This window comes from Prunus persica, chromosome G4, assembly GCF_000346465.2.
Source record: "Prunus persica cultivar Lovell chromosome G4, Prunus_persica_NCBIv2, whole genome shotgun sequence".
NCBI lineage: Eukaryota > Viridiplantae > Streptophyta > Magnoliopsida > Rosales > Rosaceae > Prunus > Prunus persica.
The window spans coordinates 19,401,825-19,414,305 of record NC_034012.1 but is presented as its reverse complement, the minus strand read 5'-3'; positions in this window follow the sequence as shown (position 1 = coordinate 19,414,305).

Here is a 12,481-nt window from a genome sequence, read left to right as displayed (position 1 = left end):
CAGCGATTAGGGTAACTCCCTTCTCCAAGACACATGGCACGCCCACAATCGATGTCCACAGTCCCACATCAAAATTCTAAACAATATGCACACCTCGTAAGGCCTATAAAAGAGGACCACTATCCCTAAATGGAGGTAACCAGAACTTACGGCATACAGCCTATTGATCTGTCAGTTAAAGTTTACTAAATTCGTACTTACTTAAGCATCCGAGTGCTTTCGGCAGGTACCACACCGGTGCCTAAGGCCTTACCGAGCATTTGTCATTTTACAAGATCACACCCTACCGAGGACCTAGAGCATCCAGAAGGTCCCGACATCACTAAGTTGAGCCTAAGAGTGCCGAACCACTTTGTTGCATCAACAGTTTGGCGCCGTCTATGGTAATCGACTAGAATCAACCCATTATCCCTGAAGTACATGGGGACCACCTCAGTACCTATATTCCTGCCCGAGGAAGGACTGCCGTTCGGAAGGTCAAGTGGAGCTAGCCCAGCGCTACCCCCTTGCAGCCCCTTCGACACTTCACCCATATGTAAACGACTGCCGAAGCTGAGCTTCTGGCCCAAATAACTTCTCTTCGGTAGGATATGGCTAAACTACAGGAACACAACAACCTACTCTCATCTAAAGTGGACGAAACCCAGCAACTGCTCAATCAGCAGCATACGCAAAATATCCAACTCACTCAATCCTCTGAGAGCTTGCAAACTCTGAATCGGCAAAGAAAAAGCAAGAATGGGGCGAAGGCAACGCCAGCACCCTCCAAGCAGCTGGTAGTCCTGGCTCCCAGAGACCAACCCCATCTACCAAAGAAGGTCTACACCGATTGTCGCCATCGGATTAACGATAGGGAAGTCGAAAGACAGAGATCTCTGATCAGGATCAATGCGCATCTAAGGGACTTATGGACGAGGGTTCTCAGGAACAAATCACCCATTCGAAAGGTCCAAGGGCTAGAGTCCACGACAGAGTCAGACCACGAGTACGTCCCCTCCAAGACCTAAGGATCAACCTACCGTTCGGCAACGCCTACACGATACTCTGAGGCCAAGCGATCAAGTCTACTAAGACATTCAGAGGACTATAGTTCTGAGGAGATTCCTAGCTGAGATCGCGTCATCCGACTTCTTTATAAAAAGTTCAGAAGATGAAAAACGACCGAACCCGTTCTCAGGAGCCCGATTGGGGAAACTTCGACTAGGACCGTTCACCGAATGCATCAGGCATGCCAGGCAGGACAGAGATGTGCAATCGCTACGCATACCATTCTACATCGGGGTAGAGGACCCCTTAAGACATCTCCACTCCTTCTAATTGGTCGTAGGGTGCAAAGGTCTCAGCAACGAAGGGCAATGCTTGCTCTTCCCATCTGCGCTTACCGGAGCGGCCTTGAACTGGTTCTACCGATTGGAACCAAGGATGGTAGACTCCTTTGACGAGTTGAAACAGATTTTTCTCAATCACTTCATGATCAAAACGGATCGACTGTATTCTGCCGATGATCTGTACACGATTTGGCAAAGGGAGGACGAGCCTCTAAGGGAATACGCTGCACGCTTCAGTCATGAGTACTCAAGGTGTCCAGAAACGGATGACAGGGCAGCCTACGGTGCCTTTAAGAATGGCCTTCGATCCTCACACTTTCGGTATCTAGTGCACAGTAGCAACTGGAGCACCTATGACGAACTAATGAAGCAAGCGGCAATCCATGCCAAAGCCGAATATTTCAACTCAAAGTCTGGGCCCTCGGCTCGGCAGGAGGAACCAGCGATAAAGAGTTATTCGGCACAGGGGCAACCCTACACCCCGATCGGAAGGACTAATGGGTACCCTGCAAGTCAAAAATGAAAAAATAATTCTGACGCTCGGCAATGACACTCGAAGAAGGGAAGGGGAAAGTACGGTCGCAACGACCACTGAGCGCCATTGCCAAATCATGACCGCAGTCAGGAAGTCTTCACCTTGCTGAATACTACTTACGAAGCTGTTCTAATGAACGAGCAAGAGATAATACCCAAACCAGTTAACCGAATACCAAGGAGTGCATAAGTCTGAGGAAAATTGTCGGGCGTTTGATTCGGGAAGGAAAACTGGATCAGTACATTGCCAGACCACCACAAGCGCCAATCTCGAACATAAATCGGCAAATCAACATGATCAGCACCATCAGTGGAGGTCCCACACTCGCCAATACAACCAATCGGTTAAGGAAGTACGTTTGAGCTGGGCAATACCCTCAGGTCTTCGGCATAGAGATCAACCGGCATCATAAAACACCGAAGGTTATGTGGGAACCCATCACGTTTTGCGAGGAAGAAGAAGAAGGGATCCTCTATCCCCATGATGGCCTGATGATCATCAGAGCAGAAATCTCCAACTTCGACGTCGGACGGGTGCTGATCGATACCGGAAGTTTGGTAAACGTAATTTTTGCTGACGCATTCCTAGAATTGGGAATAGATGATGGCTACGTCAATCGGCAGTTAACGCCCTTGCTCAGTTTCTCTAGGGACTTGGTTCAACCCGTCGACAGTGTTAGTTTGCCTGTCGCCTTTGGCGTCTCCCCACCAAAGACGATGGTATATGACCAATTCCTTATTGTCGACTGCCCAACGGCGTACAACGTCATAATTGGACGAACGACACTCACAAGAATCAAGGCGCATCTGTCCCCGCACATGCTGTTGATGAAATTCCCTACCAGCTTCGGCACTGGAACAATCCAAGGGAACCAGCTCAGCACACGAACTTGTTACACTACAGCGCTCAAATCGGTAGCCTTAAAATCGCCAAGCGAGACCATGTCAGTGTTAGGGGCGCCGAACGGTACGGGGCCAATAGACGACCCAAGAGAAGAAACGCTAACCCCTTGATGTGGTAAGGCAACCAATTGATGTGGTAAAATCAGCACCACACTCGCCCCATCCCTCCGAACATAATTTATCAATTTCTTGCGGCATCACTCGGAAGTGTTCGCCTGGTCTGATAACGATATGCCAGGCATCTCCCCAGAGATTATCAGCCACAAGCTTAGCATCTACCCCGCTTACAAACCAGTGCGTCAAAAGCGCCGTTCGTATGACGCCGAACGGTATGAGGCCATGAGAATGTAAGTTGGCAAGCCCCAAGCCATCGGCTTCATCAGAGATGCTACATACCCCATATGGTTAGCCAACTCTGTCATGGTTCGGAAAGCGAAAGGTGGATGACGAATGTGCAAAGATTACACTGATCTGAACAAAGCCTGTCTAAAGGATAGCTTCCTATTGCCCTTAATCGACCAACTCGGGGACGCCACTGCCGGTCACGAGTTGCTCAGCTTCATGGACGCTTATTCGGGGTATAATAAGATATTCATGCACCCTACCGACAACTAGCATACAACGTTTATCACAGACATGGGATTGTATTGGTATAATGTGATGCCGTTCGGTTTAAAAAATATGGGACCAATATATCAAAAGCTCGTCAACTGAATCTTTGCCAAACATATCGGCAACATCATAGAGGTGTACGTCGATGATATGTTGGTAAAAAGTAGGACGGCAAAGGAGCACTTACACATTTGGCCCTTATGTTTGGTATACTGAAGGACTACCGAATAAGACTAAACCCAACAAAGTGCGCCTTCGGTGTATCTTCAGGTAAGTTTCTCGGGTTCATGGTCAGTCAAAGGGGAATGGAGGCCAACCCCGAGAAAATCAAAGCCATAATCAACATGGAAAGACCGAAGACACAGAAAGACATTCAGAGCCTTACCGGGCGAGTTGCCGCCTTAACATGTTTCATCTCCAAGGCCACTGATAAGTTCATGCAGTTCTTTAAAGCCTTGAAAGGGGGCAAACAACATATCATGTGGACTGCCGAATGCGACCAGGCATTTCAAGACTTAAAGAACTGCATTAGTAAAACATCATTGTTGTCAAAGCCACTCCCAGGGGAGATTCTGTTTCTCTATCTTTCAGTATCTAGCACTGACGTCAGCGCGGTGCTAATACGTAAACCAGATAAGGCAGAACTACCGATCTTCTACGTCAGTAAAGCACTGCAGGATGCAGAGCTTCGGTATCCTCCCTTAGAACAGCTAGCCCTGGCTCTCATCATCTCAGCCCGACGACTTCGCCCATACTTCCAGGCGCATGAAATCACGATCTTAACCAATCAACCTATTCGGCAGGTGCTCCAAAAATCGGAAACATCTGGCCGATTGATAAAATGGGAAATCGAGTTAGGAGAGTTTGACATACAATTCAAGCCAAGACGTGTGGAGAAAGGACAGGCCGTTGCTGATTTCATCTCTGAGCTTACACCTACGATAACACTCAAGTCGCAGATTCACGTACTGATGCTGAAGCAACTGGGTTGCCGAGCGCCATATGTTTCGATCCGTCAACTCTAGTGTGGATCCTGCATGTTGACGATTCGGCAAATCAGCAAGGGTGCGGAGCTGGCCTTATACTTTCCGCTCCAGATTGGGTTAAGATGGAATACGCCCTCCGATTCAGCTTTCGAACGTCTAACAACGAAGTAGAGTATGAAGCCCTCTTAGCCGGCCTTCGGCTGGCCAAGAGCATGGGCGCCAGGCTGATCGTCATCCACAGCGACTCCCAACTCATCGTAAACCAAGTGACTACCGATTTTGCAGCCAAGGATCTATCCATGTCAGCCTACCTGTCATCAGCACACTAGCTACTTCAGAAGTTTTTGGCTTACAAGATTCGGCAGGTACCTAGATCGGAAAACAGTCATGCCGATGCACTTGCCAGACTAGCCTCAGTAATAGAAGACAAAGTCGGCAGACAGGTCCCGGTAGAGATATTAACTCACCCAAGCACTACGACGGATGACGTATGTGCCGTGCGGTACGAGGACACTTGGATGTCATCAATACATGCTTACTTGACGAACGACATCCTTCCTAATGACAAAGCCAAGCAAGAAAGCTACCGTACTGATCAGCAAGATACACCGTTATCAACGGTATCCTGTATAAGCATAGCTATACCACGCCATACCTAAAATGCATCACTACCGAACAAGGGGACTACATCCTTCAGGAGATCCAAGGTGGCGTATGTGGTGACCATTCTGAATCTCGATCGCTGGCACAGAAGGCCTTTCGACAAGGGTATTATTGGCTGACTATGCATCAGGACGCAAACACACTAGTGAAGAAGTGTGACAAATGCCAACGATTCAGTAATGTACTCTACATCCCTGCCGAGCCTTTAACATCGATCGTAAGCCTATGGCCTTTAGCTCAGTGGGGACTGGAATTAATTGGCCCAATGCCGCAGGGTAAAGGTCAGGTCAAGTATGCTGTGGTAGCCGTGGATTACTTTACCGAATAGGTCGAAGCCGAAGCTCTAGCAACTATAACGACAGCTAGAATGGAAGATTTCATCTGGACTCATATTTGCTGCCAATTCAGCATCCCCTACGCAATTATCACTGACAACGGTAAGCAGTTTGATTCAAAAATCTTCAGACAATTCTGCACTCACCTCAAAATCAATATGTTTTTTGCTTCGCCAGCTCACCTCTAATCAAACGGTCAAGTCGAAGCGATAAACAAGATCATTAATAAATTGCTGAAACGGTAGCTTGACAACGCCAAGGGCGCCTGGCCGTAGAAGCTTCCGAACATCCACTGGGGGAACCCCATTTTCTCTAGCCTTCGGGTTGAAAGCCGTCGTTCCTATGGAGATCGATGAGCCTTCCTATCGAACGGAAAGCTTCGCCCCAAAGGCAAATGAGGAGGCCCTTGCGTTAAACCTCGACCTGATCGAAGAACGAAGAATGCAAGCCAACATTTGGAATGAAGCCTACAAGTAGCATGTATCCCGATACTATGACTCAAAGGTCAGGGCCCGCTCTTTCCGAATCGGGGACTAGGTCATGCGGAAGGTCTCTCTAGCAACAAAGAACCACACGGAAGGGACCCTTGGACCTTCCTGGGAAGGGCCTTATGAAGTCATCGGTATCCTCCGATCGGGAACATATCGGCTAAGGGACTCTAACAGAAAGACCCTCGGCTATCCATGGAACGTCGAACATCTGAAATATTATTTCAAGTAAAATTCCCTAGCCTATGGCAGGTTGAAACTGTAAAACGGAGATCTACATGTACTCTTGCCTTCGGCAATATTCAATGAAAAGCCTTCGGCTCTTTAGTGCATTCAAAATGATCTGTCTATTTATTTATGTAGCCTTCAGAAACTAAATGATACGGTAGGGACCATCAAAAAAGCAAGGCTTAAATGGACCCAATACTCAAAGCATTTAAATTACCTAAGGTCAAACCACTTCGGCAATGTCTTCAGTGGAATGTCTTTGGTGGAATATCTTCGGTGGAATATCTTTACATTCGCCTTCGGCAATGTCACCTTCTTATTAGCCCTTGGTGATAAAAATGTTTAAACCTTAATCCTACCGTTAGTATATTCACTTGCAACCTTCCCCAAAAAATGTGTCTCCTAATAGACGTGTTAGCTATCGGCAACCGCTATAAACGTGTTAGCCATTGGTAACCTCTATCTAACCGGTAGTACACATCGTTAAAGGTTTTAGTAAGCTTTCGGTAACAAAAAGAGAGGGTTCATAAACACAATAGGTGCAAGTAAATAAAAGTGAAAGCAATTAAAAATAAATTCAAATAGATGCCCTCGGCATCAAGGTGTTCGGGACAAACCGCCTTATGGCAAGTACAAAATAAAGTTGAAATTACAAGTTACATAATATGACAGCTCAAACGGCAGCCCCTTCGACGGTCGCCTCGGTATCCTCGTCAGCATCGGCCTCGCCGCGAACTTTGGCAACAACAGGATCCTCGGTGGCTGTAGCAACTTCCGGAGCATCCTCCCCCTCATAATCTTCAATCATCTCCTCTGTAATACCTTTCAGTAGAGGGGGAGGATTGGCAGCAAAGTTCAGGTTCAGCTGCCGCCCAGGGTTGAACCGTTTGAAATGGTAGAGCAGATTCGCCATCTCCGAGCCTACTTCATTGTCCAGTAGGGCAGTGAACTCTCAGATGAACGGTAACCCATGATCGCCTCCCGAACAGCAGCCACGATTTCTACAGCCTTTAACCGCTCGAACTCATTCAATACCACTTGCACGGCCTCCTTGCCGCCTCGGCTTCCTTCACTGCCGTCACAACAGTGTCCAGAGCCGCCCTTATCTCCTGGAGTTTGGCCTCGGAATCTTTGACTTGCCGTTTGGCAGCCTGTTTGTCCTTCAGGAGATAAGCGTGATCCTGGAGAGCCTTGCCTACCTCGGCAACCTTGGTACGACCTTCCTCATAAGCCTTTTTGGCTCGCTCAGCAGCCGAGATGGCCTGCTTCATGCACAGCCACATGTCCATCGATGCCTGGAAGGTAAAGCCAAGAGTCAGAACAAGTGAAAGAGCTAAAGGCAAACAAAATGGGGGTAGAGAAAACTTACAGTTCGGGAGCTCCTCGATCTCTGACAACTTCGGTGGTTCGTAAATTGACCTTGGTTTGTAAATTGGACCGACTTCGGTGGACAGGCGAGAGTGATAGGTTCGGCAGGGCCATCATCGTCCTCAATAGCAAAGACAGCCTTCGGTACCTCCGTCTGCCGCCCACGCTTGGACACTGGCTCGGGGTCCCAATCTACCGTTATTTGCCTCTTCCCGGCTGCCTTAGAAGTAGCAGCTTCAATAGCCTGCCCTCGCCTCGGCTACACCACTGGGCACTGGCTCGGCGCTTAGCTGCCTTAGCCGATCAGCAAGAGTCTGATCCTCTGGATCGACTTCTGCCATTTGAACTAGGACGGCTTCCGGCTGCCGTACCTTTTTCTTTTCTTTCAGGCCCATCATGAGGCGTCTTTTGGAGGATTCGTTCATCCTCTTGGCTTCGGCAGATCTTCTAGCGTCTATCACTTTACGAACCAAAGATCGGTAAGGCGCCGACATGTATGTTATAAGTGAACATACAAAACAAACAAAGTACACTTACTCTCAGCTGGGCTGACAAGGCAGGCTCTAATCAGGTTCTCAGTAAAGAGGAATATGGGATATACCCTGTTAGCGGCAGGAACCTTCAACCTCACTTTATCAACCTACCGAATCTCTGATTGAGTTGGGTTTGGTTGCTTCAGTTTGCCTGCAAAACTACAAAAAATGATTAAAAGTCTCTTAAAAAAGGCACATTAGTAATCTGCCGATCGGCATGCTGATAACTTACCGGCAATTTGGAAAATGGTGGGAATACGAAAACGGACGGGCATTCCTGAAGGGGATCCCCAATTGCCAGATAAAAGCACCTGCCAATTCCTCCAAGACTTCTAAGAAGTCGGCTTGGCACTGACAAAATGCCCCTGCTCCGAAGCCCTGAGACAGTTGGCCTGAACCCAACCTCCGTGATCGGCACTCTTGGATTTTGTGACGCTGTACAGATAAGAGAATTGCTCGTAGGATGGCTCCCCTTCTCCGGCAATACTGAATGCAACAATCACCCCCATCAAAGCCACCCATAAGTTGGGATTGTATTGGCTTGGAGCGTACCCGATCTGGGCTGGTATCTTCTGCACGGCAGGTTGTAATGGCAATCAAACCTCCTGCAGAAGAACGTCTGTGAAAAAGACGACCTCACCATCTTCTGGGCTGCTTAGAGATTCGGTAAGACCTGGGATCCTCATCTTTACCGAATCTAGGATACAGTACTCAACACGAAGCTTGGCTAGCTCTCGTACGGTCATCTTATTGGGTTCCAAATAGTCTACGCCGAATAGATGCTCCTTTGGCATGCCTATAGGCACCCTAATGTTTCCCCGATATACTATAGATACCCTCGGTTGAGAAAATGGTTCGGAAGTCGCCTCTCCACTGCTGGAGGTGGAGGTCTCGGATGGATGACTAGTGTGCCCGTTCGGCACCCGAGTATCCCTCATCGGGAACTCGCAGTGCCGACCCACACTGGCATGGCTACCATCGCTATACACCACAGCCAACGGAGCTTGTTCCTTCACTAACTATTTCGACATCGGTATCTTCTCCACCCTCGGCATTGAGGCTTACGGCCTCACTATTTGTATCCCACTGATCGTCGGATGACTCCCTGTCGAACGCATTGGGCTCTCTCTCTAATGGAGACTTGCTATCAGACATCTACAAAACACAGAAAAAGGAAACTAAGGGCCATGCAAAAGACTAGCCTACCGATACCTACATCGTTACCTATGGCAACCAGACTATCGAACAGAACCCTACTTGCACAAAGTTCAGTCTAGCTCATGCCAAGGAATTACGTGCACGGAATAAGTAAAAGTATCTAAAAGAATATCGAACGGTACCTTATCTTGAACTATGGATGAAGGAAAGTGGCATGAACTGCCGATCGTCCTCGTCAGAAATCGCCTTGACTACTGACTGGTGTGGTCGTAAATTGCCTTGACTACCGATTGGTTCCGTCAGAAATCGCCTTAGTTGTCGTTAGCTCTCGCTGGAAATAGCCTAGATAGAGCTCTCGCTTCACTCACAAATGCAAAGTGAACTTCTCATCCGGAACCACTCCTATTTATAGTGTGGGGGACTGAAACGGTACGCCTCAAGAAACCAAACGGCACATGAGTGGACACACCACATGTCGTTCTGGATGCGGATGTCTTGACAGCAAGCGGGGCACAGAAGACAGAGCGTCGTTCAGTCCCATCACGTCTCTCGAAGTGGCAACCCTTGAGTTCCTAGGTGTCTACTTCCGAAGAAAGAAGCGCAGAAGGACAAGGATCAAACACCACCCTCTGCAAAATCACCGAACGGTAGAACTACACTTCGATTACCGAATGAGGTATCAAGTCCCCATCCGAAAACGCTTAGATGAGAACTTGGGGGACTCCTATTTATACCAAAATGAACAGCCTATAAAAACCAGACACGTGGATAAGATTGAGCCTGGCTATGGTGGCCCTCGGCACCTTGCCTACCGATCCAGCGATTAGGTTAACTCCCTTCTCCAAGACACGTAGCATGCCTATAATCGAAGTCCACAGTCCAACATCGAAATTCTAAACAATATGCACACCTCCCAAGGCCTATAAAAGAGGACCACTATCCCCAAATGAAGGTAACCAGAACTTACGGCATACAGCCTATTGATCTATCAGTTAAAGTTTACTAAATCCGTACTTACTTAAGCATCGAAGAGCCTTCGGCCGGTACCACACTGATACCTAAGGCCTTACCGAGCGTTTGTTATTTTACAGGATCACACCCTACCAAGGACCTAGAGCATCCCGAAGGTCCCGACATCACTAAGTTGAGCCTAAGAGTGCCGAACCACTTTTTTGCATCAACAGGTAAGATGTTCGTGGATAAGATAGAGGCTCTCGCCTACTTTCTGACCTTCAGTCAAATTCTAATCGACTAGTAATACATTTAACAATCTGGTTAAAGGATGTAGCCATTTTTTGACTTCCATTCAATTTCTAATCGATCAGTAAGACGATTTACCGATCCATAGAGACTCTTGCCTCTTTTCTCACCTTCAGTTAATTTTCAACTAATCAATAAGACGATTCACCAATCTGGTTAAAGGCTCTTGCTTTGTTCTGACATTCAGTCGATTTCTAACATATTTGTAAGATGTTTAGCGACCTGGTTAAAAGGCCCAACTTCTAAATTTTCCCCATTGCCTTTCTACGAGGCTCTCTTTGGTTGGCAACTTGAGGGACTGTGTGACTTGGCAACTTGGGGGACTGTGTGACTCCCATCAATACCCACTCTATCGAACCACTTAATCAACCACTTGATCCTAGGACAAATTCCCAACTAAGAAGCCCTTTATCGAGTGGCACATGTAGTTGACCAAGCTCAATTGGCAACAAGTGAAGCACCAGACGCTGCACCTACGAAGGATGAAGCCAATGGCAACAACCACCACGTGAGCTCTGACCGTACTTGCCAAATGTTAGGCATGGTTCTTAATTGCCAAACGGTAAGGAGGACCTTTCGAACTCCAAATGCGACTTCCACAACTGAACTAAGGCTACCATGTCAACCTCGTGACATGTGCCATCATTAAAATGAGTGGCAAAAAGACCCACATGGAAGTAGGGCTCGTCAATGGGCCATGCCGGCTCGGGCTTTAAAGAGGAGAGAGAAAATACCGGGCTAGGCCAGGTCGGATTTTTTTAGAAAATTCAAAGCCTAAGCCGGACCCACGGGCCGGGCTAAGCCCAACGGGCCGGGCCTAAACGGGCCTACTTCATTAAAAAAAAATCATAAACTTAATCATAAGGGCATTTTAGTCCAAATTTGAGATTAAACTCACTTAATTCCATTGTTTTCACATCAAACCAAATTCATAAAACACCTAATAAAGTCACACAACTTAATAAGATTTTCCACAAAAATAGGAGCTTTTGTGAGAGCTCTCTGTTTTTCTTTTGCTAGTTTTCTTGATTATTTTAATTTCAAGGAGAGGGAAAAATAGGACTTTCAAATAGTGTTGGCTCCAAAGAGCAAAGATGTTGTTATGGAATAAAAGCTTCCGTAGCTATTGGTAACGGTACATATTTTCCCAATATTGGAAGAAGTTCTAAATTTGATTCCCCCCTCCTACTTTGATAAAAAAAGAAAAAGGAAAATGCGTTTTAAATTTCTCAGAGTTTTAAAGTTTCTTTTGTGCTAACCTATTAAATGCAATAGATTTAATAGGGTTGGTGCTGAAATCTTGAGGGTTCTATCCGAAATTTAAACTCAGGCGTTGCATAATTTAATACGAAAATACTATTTAAAAAAATTACCATGAATTAATTCCATAAAACCATTTATTTAGTTATCAAGCATATATATATATATTGAAATTTGGATACATATCTCAATTCAAATTGAGATTTTAATATGACTATTTCATTTTGGCCTTAATAAACTTTGGAATTAGGGTTTTTCACATTTCAATATTGAAATCTCTAAAATTGAAAGAAAAAAAAAGTAAAGTGGTTGAAAAGGAGAGTCAAAGAGAGAGAGAGAGATTGAAGCTGATTACTACTTACTAGAAAATAAGAGTTTGTGAAATTTTTTGTTTTGTTTTGAGTGTGCGAAAGTCTTGCATATCTTAGATTGATGAAAAAGGGTTAGAGGTGTATAGAACAGAGGAGTACACGGGGTAGAGTAAAAGATAACTCCAGCAATACCGAAAAAGGGTTAGAGGTGTATATACCTGTTTTAGTTGTTGTGCTTTCCTTATTTATGTTTTATGTTTCTCGTTGTCGTTACAAGTTTACAACTATAATGAGCACAACAATACCACCAAAAAAAAAAAAAAAAGTACGCCTAGTTTAGTGTTATGTTTTATAATGTTATTTAATTGGTAATGAGTTCCATGTTCCTTAAGGTCATTTTATGGAGATTTTTGTTATTTTGAAAAAAGAAATTAATTAAAAAAAATAATGTGCATCAATCTGACTCAAACCCGCACCTCCAGAAAAATATAATTTTGACAAACCAACTCCATGA